Source organism: Brachycentrus maculatus, unplaced genomic scaffold, assembly GCF_059751285.1.
Source record: "Brachycentrus maculatus isolate JH-2025_06_01 unplaced genomic scaffold, ASM5975128v1 h1tg000294l, whole genome shotgun sequence".
Classification (NCBI taxonomy): Eukaryota; Metazoa; Arthropoda; class Insecta; order Trichoptera; family Brachycentridae; genus Brachycentrus; species Brachycentrus maculatus.
Genome location: NW_028281045.1, coordinates 929,439 through 944,551, shown reverse-complemented (window position 1 = coordinate 944,551; position 15,113 = coordinate 929,439). Strand labels below are relative to the sequence as shown.

Here is a 15,113-nt window from a genome sequence, read left to right as displayed (position 1 = left end):
ATATCAGTAATTATCTGAATACGAAATGCTTAAATTATACACAGTTATGTCTTATACACAGTATTTTGTCCGCCACCGTAGTGTTATGGTCAGCATGCTTGGCTACCGTGCTGGAGGTCCCGTGTTCGATTCCCATGAGGGGTCAAATATATGTAAGTGAAATTTTCACTCTGATATTCATTCAATACTGGACTGGTACCTGAAACAGAGGGCTGATCACTTTTCATTCATATGTTAACGATCAAGATAACACTGTGTTTATATGATGCAGTGCCCTATGCACCATCAGGTTCAGATGAGGGTTTTGAATTTGATTTTTGAATTATGTCTAAGCTTAATTTTCATTCGTAAGTAGACGCTCGACTGTGAAACTGGCTTTATGGGTTCACATCTTGCCAATCCTTTTTTTCTGATTTATTGATTTGAATGTTGGCAATGTATTCTTGATATATTTTTCTTCTTCTAACCCTTATTCATACCAATGGCGCATAAGGCAGTGCATCGTATCGAAGCAGTTTTATCTTGATCATTATTGCATGTAGGTGAGATTTTGCAAATATATATATTTTTTTTTAATTTTCACGATACTTGAAATTTTAAAAAAAGTAATAAAAAATAGTATTCACTGGTTTTAATGTGCTTATCATTACAACAATATCAAAAAGTAGTTTATTTATTATTTTATTGATTTTTATAGGCTCCCATATAATATAATTAATAGTGGTAAATACTAAGCAAATTTCATTTTTAAAAAATATATCATTAAGACCTAAAAATGTGAATCAAACTCTCTCTCTCTCTCTCTCTCTCTCTCTCTCTCTTTCTCTCTCTCTCTCTCTCTCTCTTTCAACCTTACCCGCACCCAATGCTGTATAGGGCACTGCATTGTATAAAAGCAGCGCTATATTAATCGTAAACACATGTAGCGCAGGTAATCAAACCAGCACTTCGTGTACCAATTTAGGGTGATATTAAATAAATATGAGAATGAAAGTCACTTTTCATATTTATTTTTATTTTGACCCCACTAAGAATCGAACCCGCGACCTCCATCACGGCTTACCATTCACTACGGAGGCGAATATATACTGTTTTTCCTCCATTTCTTTTCCCATATAGCAGTAATGTGTTATTTCCTGAGATGCTTCACTTACAACGTTATGCCAAATATATAAATGTTTTCATATTTTAACACCAGCCAATCGCATAAAACATTTTTTATGTGTTTTTTAAAGTGGTATTACAAAGTGAACGATGAATAATAAGGAGAGTGTTGCTTGCCATTATGCTTGCCATTTTATTAAATAACCATGTTAGCTCATTTGCTACTTGTTATTTGATTACATCTTAATGATATTGCAAATTGTGTTGACAAGATTTTATGAGATTGCCATACTATAAATTTTTACAACATATTTTTTTGCCGTTTGAGCGCTGCGATAAGGACAGACTACCAGGAGTTCATACACCTGAGCATATAATTGTGAATCACGAGATCTCCAAGGGTACTCTACTGGTATAATATTATGGTCTCGGCTTGTTTGGAAGCTATCCTCGACATTTAAGCCAGTCGACGTCCTTACAACCTGATCTATAAGATGATTCCAACGCAACTTAATGGAGCGAAAATAACTCCTCCGATGCGTGTGATGAACCGAGCGATTTACATAAACAAAGGTAGGTACTCACCATGCGTAGGTACTTACCTACTTACGTATACAGGCAGGGTACCTACCTTGTACTATACGGTTCTTAAACTAGGGGGTGTTTTCCCAAAACTAACTATACCCAATTCAGAATCGATATTGCCTTGGCGATGTAACAATACTGTTTTGACAATAATTATTTATTTTTAATTAATGTTTTCCTTAGTAAACACAACTATTTCATAAAATATCTTTCTAGATTTTAAGAAATAGTTGTACTGACTAAGTAAAACATTAATTAAAAATGGATAGATTTTACCACAAAGTGACTGCCGAATCAATAAATGAAAGTAATTATTTATTTGTTTGATATCTCAATACATGAAGAATTGTATAAAAGTCTGGGTATTTGCAAGGCCTACGACCTGTCTTTGGCTGTTTTTTTCGGTTTGAAGCCAACCGACGACGTGTCGTAAGCCCTGTTAATACTCAGACTTCCATATTCTTGTTCATCTATATTGAAATGTCAATATAAATATCTCCTTAACGGAGAAACACAGATTTGTGAACAAGGATTCAGACACACTCAAAATGTTGTGAATAAAATAACTGGTCAAATTGCGAATTTAATATTATAAAAATTTAAAATCGTGTTTTTCCAAGTGTGTTATATAATCGTAATATATATTTATATATATATATATATATATATATATATATATATATATATATATATATATATATATATATATATATATATATATCCTAAATCGTAATATATATATATATATATATATATATATATATATATATATATATTTTTTTTTATAGATTTATTTGATAAGGGTCTCTGTTAAATAAAAAGCTTACTTAACTCAAACATAGATTGGTGCCGAGATCTCGCATGTGAAAGAAGGTGTAAACTGAGAGATATATATACAATTTCCGAAATTTGAGAAGTGTGGTTGTCATTCATGGTCAAATTTTGTATTAACAGGATTCCTGAATTTGGGTATTTGTAAATTATTCCGGAATACGCAAATCAAATTTCGTTTAATTTTATCCTAACAAAGCGCATTTAAGTATGCCAATAAATTATTGTAGAAGCATAAATATTTTAAAACTGTTTGAGTATCAATTAATTCCAACGTTTTGAGTGTGTCCAAATACTTGTTCACAAAATCTGGATTATCTCCAATAATAAAAATGAAAATGTTATTTTCTGGCGTTTCTCATGTGTGTGATTATAATCCAGGATTCGGACCTCACATACTAATATAAGGGTTTCTGCTTAGTAAAAAGCTTCTTGACATCCCACCAATAGATATCTCTAGTGAAGTTCTAGTGATTCAAGAACAAGGTTTCTAAATAGGTTCATATATATAGAACTTCCAAGAATTTGAGTACTGTGGTTGTCAATAATGTGTAGAATTGGTGAATGTTACTCGTGTGTAAAGTGATCACTTAAACCAGCCTACGACGGTCGTCAGCCCCGTAAATGCCCAGTCTTCCATATTCTTCTTCATCTTTGATGAGATGTCAAAAAATAATATATTTAATTACAAGCTTTTATATGTATTTATTTTCCTTGAGGAAGTAGCCTTTTATTAGCCTAAATTAATTTTTCATTGATGACTCATATGCATATTAAGGATAATAATATCTGACGTATTTTAGCAAACGTATATTCCAATTTGATACGTGTAAAACGTAGTAAATTAGTATAGGGTGTTTTTAGAGGTATACAAATTCAATTTTCTCGCTCAATTTTCTCGGTGGCACCCGCCGTGTAGCATCTTGTTGAAACCACAGCTTAGTCACATCAATGCCATTCAACTAAGGTACGAAGAAGTCAGTAATTATGGTTTTGTAGCGCTCTCCATTGACCGTAACATTCTGGCCTGCATCGTCTTTTAAAAAAATATGGGCCAATGATTCCACTTGTCCATAAAGCAAACCAAACAGTGACTTTTAATGGATGTAAGGGCGTCTTACAAAGATTTCTGGGCTTTCTCCACCCCGAATTCGGCAATCCTGCTTGTTGACATAGCCATTTTACCAAAAATTTGCCTCATTGATGAACCAAATTTACTGTTGAAAAATGGGATCATGAATATTTTTTTCGGCCCATTCACCGAAACCCACGACGCGCATAATAATAATTCAGTCTATTCATGTTAAAATGGCGAAACGTACTGACTACAAATCAACTGTCAACTATCATATTTACAGTCTGTAGAAACAGTGTGGCCAGTTTAAAAACCAAACCTCTAAAATAAACACCTTTTATATAACTACATCAAATTGAGGACAAAAATATTGGAATTTTAGTATAAATGATAGTGAAAATACGTACGTCACAAAATTGACATTGAAAGGTGATTTAGAAGTCGTCTGTTAACTTTGTGAAGTGATTACTACTAATTTTTAATCTGAGTGATTCATTCGAGGAATTCCCAGATGAAAGAATTTTCTCGTTTTCTTAAGAAGGTCACGCGACATATTGTTTAGCTCACAATGAGATTATTGAATCAATCCTTAGAAATCAACAGAGGCGTAGATCTTTCAATTTTATTCTGTTATCTTTCATTTTATATACTTCCATATTTTCTTCTCGTATGTTGAGTTATCACTGTAAAAAATATTATCGATGTTTAAAGTAAAATGTTACAAATCAATGAAGCTCAATTTGGCTAGAACTTTAATAATAATAATCATAATAAAACCCTTAATGCACCCCAATGGTGCATAGGGCACTGTTTCATATAAACGCAGTGTTATCTAGATCGTTTACACATGAAGGAAAAGGGATCAGCCCTCCACTTCAGGTACCAGTCCACTGTAAAATTGAATAAATATTAGAGTGAAAAAATCACTTATATTTATAAAACCCCCCTGGAAATCGAACCCGGGACCTCCAGAACAGTAGCCGAGCATGCTGACCATTACACTACGGAGGCGGACTTTACAGCTTCCTTTTATGGAAAGAGCTTTAATTTTATTTTTAAGATATCTAACTGTAAAATATGCCACAAATTATTTGAAAATGTAGCCATTGTAAATACAACATTTTTTTCATTTGATTATTTTTCTACCCTTTGTTTTTTTATTCAACGGTTTAATGAAATTAATGGAGTTCAATTTGGCTAAAGCTAGAGCTTTTATTTTATTTTTAATAATAATAATAAATTTGGATAACTTATATAGCGCCATTTTCGTAAAAAAAATACCTCATGGGCGCTTCACTGTGAATATCAAAATACCACCAGTAAAAATGCTTTAATTTGTTTTAAAATGTAATCATTGTAAATTCCATTTCGATTTTTTTAAATAATTTATCTCTTTTTCCCCCCATGTTTTTTGAGTCCATCAGTCAATAAAATCAATTATGCTCGTTTTGACTAAAGCTTACACCTTATTATTACGTAGAGAGCTTTTATTTTATTTTTATCAAAGTCCGCCTCCGTAGTGTAATGGTCAGCACGCTCGGCTACCGTTCTGGAGGTCCCGGGTTCGATTCCCAAGGGGGGTAAAATAAATATAAGTGATTTTTTCACTGTCATATTTATTCAATATTACCCCGGACTGGTACCTGAAGCGGAGGGCTGATCACCTTTCCTTCATGTGTAAACGATCAAGATAACACTGCGTTTATATGACACAGTGCCCTATGCACCATTGGGGTGCGGATAAGGGTTTTATTATTATTATTATTATTTATCAAAATACCACCTGAAAAATTGCTTCAATTTATTTTAAAATGCAATCATTGTAAATTTCACATCCTTTTTTACAGTTAAACTCTTTTTCCACCCTTAGTATTTTGAGTCATCTGGCCACGGTATCGCTGTAATAATTAAATATTTATCCTTATTTCTACGCGCCGACCTTGCGCAAGGATGCCATTTTCCTTTTGGAAATATCCCTGTAATGAGTAGGTTGCCGCGTGAGACAGAAAATTAACAATCTGTTTATATTTGTGAGAGCAGTGCAGCTACCAGAAGGCACTATGGCTTTCTCTCTCTCCATTCAGAATATATAAGCAACGGGAAGGCGGAGGATGCATCCATAACAATTAGAACCTCCTTAGGACGCATTCGAGCGACTCCTGATAAGTTTAGTTTTCAGTGACTTGTAATTAAAACAATAAAAAGGTAAGATCAGTCTTTTTGCGTTTTTATAATTAAAATTTCGTTGTGTTTATTAAAATAATAATACTAATAATTGTGTTAATAAAGTATGTACTAATTAATTTTTTAACTGGGTGCCTTGTGTGAAAAGCTTTTAAATTTTATAGCAGATAAACAAAAACGGATATTTCCTACAAGTGTATTATAAATAAATAAATAAATATATATATATATATATATATATATATATATATATATATATATATATATATATATATATATATATATATATATATATATACATATATATATATATATATATATATATATATATATATATATATATATATATATATATATATATATATATATATATATATATATATATATATATATATATATATATATATATATATATATATATATATATATTTATTGACTTGGCGTTTAATTTGTAGAACTCCATTTTAATTTATGTATTAATTTTTAATCAAACAAAGATTTTTTGAGTCTACTTAGTTGTATTTTATTAACAAAAACACATAAAAAATTTATATTGTGAAAATTGTTTCGCGTTAGGGCATTCGTTTGATAATGCCCTAACAAGGCGAAACAACTGTCACAATAAAATTAATTAATTGTCAATTTAAAAAAAAAATATGTGTTTTTGTTAATAAAATACAACTTATTACACTCAAAAAATCTGTGTTTGATTTAAAATTAAAACACACATTTTGGTAATATATTCACAATAATAAATAATATAGTTTTAATAATACTCGTATTTTTGAAATTTGTTTCGCGACATTTTCGCGAAATTTGTTTTTTTTATACTTTTTCAAAAATGCCAAATTAACATCTATGTACTTCTACAATTCGATCTCGTTACATCATGTCACTTACATTGGTACTAGAATTTCAGTACTGATCTTCTGTATTCATTTAATTAATAAAACTGCATCAATCAAACACAGTGGCTTTTGTACAATTGGGTTCGGATAAGGGTCAAAAGAACAGGAAAAATATTGTATTTTTATTTCAAATTTGTGTGGAGAAGTACTTTTTAATAACGCTAATGGTCATGACCGACCGTCTACCGTTTTATTGGTGTTGTTATAAGAAATTAGATAGTCTGAATTTACGATTCCTCAATCACGCAGTTCAACTGTAAATAAAATTCATAGTTTTAAAAATCACTCCTTTTAAACTCGTTTCACACATCGCTCACTCCTTTCAAGAACGTCATAAATCAAAATACTTGATTTTTCAGGAGAACGATTTTAAAGTTTAAAAATATAACACAATGTATTAAAAATAAATATCAAGCCACTTATTGAACTTTTTACTGTGCAACAGATCTTTTTATCTAAAAACTGAAGGTTTTTTCTACATTTGAAAAATATTTAATTTATTTATAAAAATAATTAAACAGTACATTTTCTTCAAAATGCAAAAACAACATTTTTTGCCCTGTAGCGGGTAAATATTAAGTCAAAAATATGCCTCTTTTGCTGGGATATAGTACATTTTCTGGGCATTCCGAAAACACGCACAGCTGGAAAATGACGATTTTTGATTTATGACGTTCTTGAAAGGAGTGAGCGACATGTTTTTTTTTCAAATTTATTCGTACATGTGTACTTTATAGATTCTCCCCATAAATATTTAGAGTAAATAAACTTTTTTTTCCTTATCGCTATTTCAAGAAAAGCTTATTTGTGGTGATTAATTATAAGCTTAAATCGTACTCTATGGTTTTCTTACTTAACAATAAATCTATGATTATCATTCTAAGATTACGCTTATTAGGCTTACTAGGATTAAGCTTACTAGCACTTTATTTACCAACGAATTTTTGAAAGACTTACCTTAAAAACCAAGCAAATTTGTACTAATAGCAAAAAATACAGGCGATAATCGAATACATTCATAATTTCTGTACTAATCGTTTGTTTATTACACTTTATCGATTTAAAATTTAAACTTGTAATTTTAAAAGAATACTTTAAATGAAAATTAAATTAAATATGCACTATCATTTGTCAAAATTTTACATACTGGCGCAATATTTTTAACAAATACAAAATGTATCTGGAATGAATTACAATACGACGTTTTTTGTGTATAATTTCTAGCGCAAAAATATTGTCTTCAAATTTACGACAAAAAATGTTTTTTTTTCTTTGTATAACAACACTGTAAGATTTAGTATAAGTAGGAGCGTAATAAACAGATTATAAACGTAGCTTTATAAAAGGTTAAGAAGAGTTCTTTAAGGTGGTATGGACATGTGGAGCGAATGGATAGCGAAATAATGACTAAGAAAATATATTTGACGGATGTGAGCGGGAGAGCAGAACGAGGACGACCACATAAGACATAGGAATGTCAGATCAATCAGAACCTAAAATCTGATGGTATCTAAAGTCAGCGTAATCGGAGGGCATGTATGACTATGTAGATGCATGGATGTGAAGGAAGCGAGGAGTGCATGTCAGAACAGAAGAGTGGGGCGTTCCATCCTCTCTGCCTACCCCTGCGGGGAAATGGCGTGATGGTAGTAGTAGTTCATACATACCTGCTGATTACTCCAACTCCTGATCAGTATCTTTAAGCACCTGAAATACCTGATTATGCCATATTTTCCTCGGTCTTTATTTGACCCCATTTCAACACCACTTTCGCCCCATATATTTTTTTATTTAGATAATTGATTATTTTAACACATATGAACGGGTAAATTTTCTCCGTAAAACACATGTGAGCTTCGTAAAATATACTTTATTATATGTTTTGACTTAAAATAGATAAAATACTTACGTAAAATAGATAAAGAAGAATATGGAAGTCTGAGAGTTCACAGTGCTTATAACCTGTCAGACGAATTAAATGATCGCTTTGCACACTTGAAACATTTACCATTCTATCCATAATTAACAACCACACTACTGAAAAAATTCGAACTCATACTCACTGCGGGGAAACGGTGCGATGGTAGTAGTAGTAGTAGTAGTCGAAGTAATAATAAACAAAAATAAGTACTTGAGGCTATTAAATAAATTATTCGACATATAATTTTCTCCGATGAAACTTCTTTCTTACAGTACCTGTTTTTCTGGTATTCATATATACCTGCACTCTCGTAAACACATCGATAACATCTCCGAATCACCTTTTCGAAGGGCAGGTAGTAGCGCATCCTTTATCAGAATAAAGTACTCTTATTACAGCCAGCCGACACTTGGCCTTAACATTGCGTGATGTAAACAAGGCTTTTGAACGTCAACAAATTACATATAGTTTCCTAATAATGTACGTCAACAGCGCGTTTCCTAAAACGATGAAAAATAATAATATGCTATTTCAGGGCAGCGTTTGTCGTATTTGTAATAATTTACAGGTGGGGTTTTGTTAACGGATTAAACTTTTAAAAAATTCACAAAACAATAATCAAAAAAACATAAAATAAAACTCAATCATCACTGTTTGTAATGTGTTTCTCATTACGACAATATCGAAAAAAAAAAATTTTGAATGTTTTCCGCGGATACTTTGTACACACTCCGTACAATATAATTTCATATGGGGAAAATATATTTTCATTTGGTGTACGGAGTGTGTGGAAGTTTTTGGTAAGGGAATGTAATTAACCATGAGTATTTTAATGTTTTTTAGCATTTTAATGTTTTAGAATTAAATAAACCCTGATGATGACAAGGTTCTTGTCGAAACCAGTTGGCTAAAGTTTACCAATAATTAATAAAAAAGTGGTTAAAACGAAGTTATAAAGTTTGAAAAGAATGTTATTTAACAAGTTAGGTTATTTTGTTTTATAATAAAGACCCTTAAATGTGAATCTAACTCTCTTTTCTCAATCTCTCTTACCCTTACCCCCACCCAATGGTGCATAGGACACTGCATTGTACACATAAAGCTCAGGTGATCAAATCAACGCCTCAGGCACCAGTCCAGAGTTATATTAATAAATAAATTTTAGAGTGAAAAATTACTCATATTTGTTTTGACCTCCCTGGTGGCCAAACGCCCAAACCTCTGCACTACAGAAGCTGACTTTAACTATCGTCTGTTAATAAAATTATTTAGTGAATTTATTTATTTTATTTACTTTTTATTATTTTCAAAAATTGCATTGTAAAAAAATGCATTCTAGTAAAACCTATTTTTTTAAATGACATCTTCCCAAACTTGTTTTTTTTTTAATACCATCATATAAACAATGACAATCGCATTTTATCTTTTATTAACCTTTAATACTGCTGATTTTTAATTTCATTGTGTAATGTCATATTTCACATTTTCATGTGCATTTTTTTTTCATCATTAATGCACGAACCGGCTTGTTCCACATACTTTCCGTTCATATTTATTTTACCTCTGATTTATTTATATTCGTATTAATTTTATTTTATTTTATTTATGTTTATATTTATTTCACTTAATATTTTTTTAATTACCTAACGTCCAAGTGACTCTGAAATCTAGCTATGGTCCAATTTCTAAAACTTGAGTCAAAAAATGAATACGCACACTGCATATCAATACAAAACTAATATGAGACTCCTTGTTTGTCTATTTTGCAAATAAAGTAATAACAAAACACTGTCACTGGTCAATCAAAATAAAAGTGGACAAAACAATAACAGTTATTACTTTTAATATAAAAAAGTAAGTAATAAGCGCTAGGTTAACTGAGAGGTTGCAGAAGGCTAAAAATCGTGGCAATAAAAATTTACGATCAAAATTTAGAAACTTATTAATTATTAATAAAAACAAGAACAACAAAACACAAACAAAAGACAAACCATACAAAAAAATAAATATCGTTTTACTGGTAAAAATATTCGTTTGACAGATTAATGTCTCACTGAGTACCTACCTTTATAATATGCAAGTCACGGACTATCTTAACGTGTTCACTGTACAATGACTTGCTGGTTCACCACAACGACATTTTAATACGTAATATATAGTCATTAAAATATATATTAAATATACTATAAAATATATGTATATATATGTATATATATATATATATATATATATATATATATATATATATATATATATATATATTTATATATATATATATATATATATATATGTTTATATATATATATATATATATATATATATATATATATATGTATATATATATATATATATATATATATATTTATATATATATATAAATATGTATATATGGGGCACTGCATCATATTAAAGCAGTTTTATCTTGATCGTTAACACACGAAGGAAAGGTTATCAGCCCTCCGCTTCAAGTACCAGTCCAGGGTTATATTTATACATATTTAAGAATTGAAAGGATCTACTAGTCCCTTATTTTGTTACATAATAGCAGGGCTTTTTTAAAAGAAAAAAGTCCCGGAACTCTTTACTTAAAAATATATTCAAATATCATTTAAATATTCATTAAAATACCATATTTTATCATTTTGATGAATCATATAAATATAGATTGTAATTAAGTAAGCAAAAAAATTGCTTCGTGTAATTGATTTTAAAATTAAAGAAAAAAATGTATCTCTGAAAAAGGTACCGGAACGCTGTTCACCGCGTTACATGGGGAAAAAAGCCCTGCATATGAGTATGTAAATTAAATATGATGAACAGCTGGAGTGTCTCTTAGAGACAAAATAAAGAGTTCACACATACGTGGTAGCCTGGGTGTAACAGACATCTCAGCAATCGTAATATTTTTTGTTCCCCAGATGAAGCTGATTATCCTAGCAGCGTTCCTGTTTGTGGCGGTGGCCGTGGCTGTGCCTGTCGAGGAAGTGAAGGAGAAACCAGTCCCTCTGGAGCCAGCTCCTGAGGGTGCTGAAGACCAGCAGCCGGCTGATGACCTCAAGACAGACGCCACATTCTGGGGAGGACACTACTACAGGCCTTATTATGGTGGCTACGGAGGATGGGGCGGATATTACAGACCGTGAGTTATCCAAATATGTGTACACACATACTAAATCTCTTCTTCATCATCGTCTTTTTATAGGGACCGAAGAAGCAAGAAGCTGAGAGCGTCTGACCCACAAAAAGCAACTAAATGATTGCACCAATGGGCGTGATTATCTTTAAATGATCAAATCCGAAAATCTAATTAATCCACGAATTCTTTTGAAGGAGTCGTTATTCAATTCGATTTTAAACCAGATTGCGCATATCTAATATCTAAGCATTTGCCTTTGGCTGGTTTTGGATATCACTTAATATAGTCAATAATAACGTTATTCTGCCAACGACAAAACATATCAATTTTTTATAAAAATCTCTATAATTTGTCGAAATTCAACAGATGGTCAAAGTAAACTGTCATATTAAATATACATTAGTATTCCTTGTCAAATGGTACATAATGATGTTTAAAAAAATCAAGTTACATTTGTTTAAAAATTATTTCATCAAGTATTTGCTTACAATAATTAAAGAAAACACTTTGTTTTTTACCACTTGAGTTTTATTAAAGACTACATGTTTCAGAAGTTAAACTTCCATCATTCAGGTCTGTATAATAACTAAAATATAAAAATTTTCTATAAATAAGGAGAGGGGAAAGTAAGGGGAAGGTAGGAAGGAAGTATGAATTATCTTGAAAATTTAGAAATACAAAAAAACCTGAATTCTAATAATAATTTATTAAATAATATATTGTTTCAAAATTCTTCGCCATTGCTTTCAATTTTTCCTTTGTTTTAAAACTCCGTTCCTTGACTAACCCCTTCCCCTTACTTTCCCCTCTCCTTATTTATAGAAAAATTTTATATTTTATATTTTAGTTATTATACAGACCTGAATGATGGAAGTTTAACTTCTGAAACATGTAGTCTTTAATAAAACTCAAGTGGTAAAAAACAAAGTGTTTTCTTTAATTATTGTAACATGTCTTACCACAAAGTTAATGCCGAAACAATAAATAAAGTATTTTCTTATATGTATTGCATATGCTGTAAAATTAATAAAATCAGTTAATAACCATAAGGATAAATATCGTTTCATATATTAATTCATTTATATATTTAACAAAAACTTTTTTCTTAATTTATAATACTCGGCATTCAAAAAGTCCTTATGTTTGTATAAGAGGCATTCCTCTTATGCGAACAGAATACATAGTACACAATGCAGGCGATCCGTGTTTTTCGCACAATTCTTTATTTCGCACATTCTTCGATCGTCGTTGTAGAGAAAAGTCGTCCCCCTTGAATTTTTTTACTAGTCATAAATAAGATTTTAATTCCTATGTTTTATTTCAGATATTATGGTGGATGGAGAAGCTATGGGTATGGATATCCATCATATGGCTACAGACACTACAGCTATTGGGGCTAAGCAATGATATAACTAAAACATTACGAGTATCCTAAATAAGCACCATGTGAAATTAAAGAATTCTTGAGGTTTCTCCAAATTAATATGAACCAAAGTAGTAAAGAATTCATATTGATAAACATGCCTTTACTACTAGTAACGAAGAGATCTCGAAAATACTTTTATATTATTATTTGTCATTGTCTAAATTTGTGCTTTTTCTTTTGTATAAACGGTTGCATAATTATTATTATTGCTTTGTATAAGTCAATTGTGGGATTCAAATTGATTTTCCAGCCCAATTTGAGCGATTAAAATTTAAAATGATGAAAAATATTTTTTATTGTGTAAACGCAATAAAAAGATGTATTTATTTTTAAGAAATATCTGTACATTTTATATTTTTTTACACGCATAAAATAAAACATTATTTATGAACTTTTATTGTTTTCCTATTTATGACAAACTTTCAACAACCCTTATCCTAAATGGGTGGCCATTATTCCCATAAGTAGGATTGAAAAAAACGTCTGTCTGTTTTAGTTTTTTTTTTAATTTTGGAGGAAAAGAAATATTGGTTATTATTGCATAAAAATATAATAATTAAAACACAGAAAAAGGGTGCCGCTGCAAAGACTCGCTCCCCAAACTTGGTGGATTGGCGTCGAACTTCAGATAGTTTTTCTCTACTTGACTCAGAAACTGACCATACAGTGGATTTTCTAGAATTAAGGCCCAGCATTCGTTAAGTCGCATTCATTCCATCAGAGACTACCGGAGAGGTGACATGTCTTTTCACGCCCGATTTTTTTGTATAATTTGAATTGGACATTTTTTTAATAGTAAATATATACAGAATTTTTAAAACTTATTACCTTTTAGGAACTCTTCTTTTCAAGCCCATATAATTATGTCAAAGAAAAACTTATTTTTTCCATAAAAAAACTGTGTTTTAAGAAAAAATTAATTACGTAAAATGTTATCTGGATTTAGAGAAAATTCAGTTGCGACTCTGGGCCTTAATACTACAAATTAATATACAAAGGTGCTCAGATGCTTTCCGTTTCTAATCATAAATAACAAACTGCACTTCGGCTATATCCGCTTTTGAAAAAAATCACTCAAATACAGAACAGTATGCAAAGGAGTCTATTTTCAGTTGTGCATGTTTTCGGAATGCCCAGAAAATGTACTGTATCCCAGCAAAAGTGGCATTTTTTAACTTTATATCTACTCGCTACAAGGCAGAAAGTGTTGTTTTTGCATTTTGAAAAAAGGTATTGTTTTATTATTTTTTAAATAAACCAAATATTTTTCAAATGGAGACAAAACCTTCAAGTTTTACCTTAAAAGATCTGTTGCACAGTAAAAAGTTCACTAAGTGGCTTGATATTTATTTTTAATACATTAGGTTATATTAGTCCGCCTCCGTAGTGTAATGGTCAGCACGCTCGGCTACCGTACTGGAGGTCCCGGGTTCAATTCCCAGGGGGGGTCAAACAAATGTAAGTGATCTTTTCACTTTATATTTATTCAATATTACCTTGGACTGGTACTGGAAGCGGAGGGCTGATCACCTTTCCTTAATGTGTTAATGATCAAGATAACTCTGCGTTTATATGATGCAGTGCCCTATGCACCATGGGGGTGCGGTTAAGGGTTTGAATGAGTATTTTTAAACTTTAAAAACGGTCTCCTGAGAAATCAAGTTTTTTTATTTATGACTTTGTTGAAAGGAGTGAGCGATTTATCGAAGTATCATTTTCAATTTATTATTATACTTGTTTGTGCTTTAAATACTTATATTTTCACATCTTATTCTTCAAACCCTTATCCGCAACCCAATGGTGCGTAGGGCACTGCATCATCACTGTGTTATCTTGATCGTTAACACATGAAGCAAAGGTGATCAGCCCTCCGCTTCAGGTATCAGTCCAGGATAATATTGAAAAATATTAGAGTGAAAAAATCACTTATATTTATTCGATCC

At 30.9% G+C, this 15,113-nt stretch overlaps 1 long non-coding RNA gene across 1 annotated transcript; it reads left to right on the top strand.

Moving 5' to 3' along the window:
- Positions 1-5,710: 5,710 nt before the first annotated feature.
- Positions 5,711-13,561, top strand: LOC148305006 (uncharacterized). Its single transcript, XR_015838264.1, has 3 exons — positions 5,711-5,800; positions 11,527-11,747; positions 13,069-13,561. It is a non-coding gene; the product is annotated as an uncharacterized LOC148305006 (long non-coding RNA).
- Positions 13,562-15,113: the final 1,552 nt, after the last annotated feature.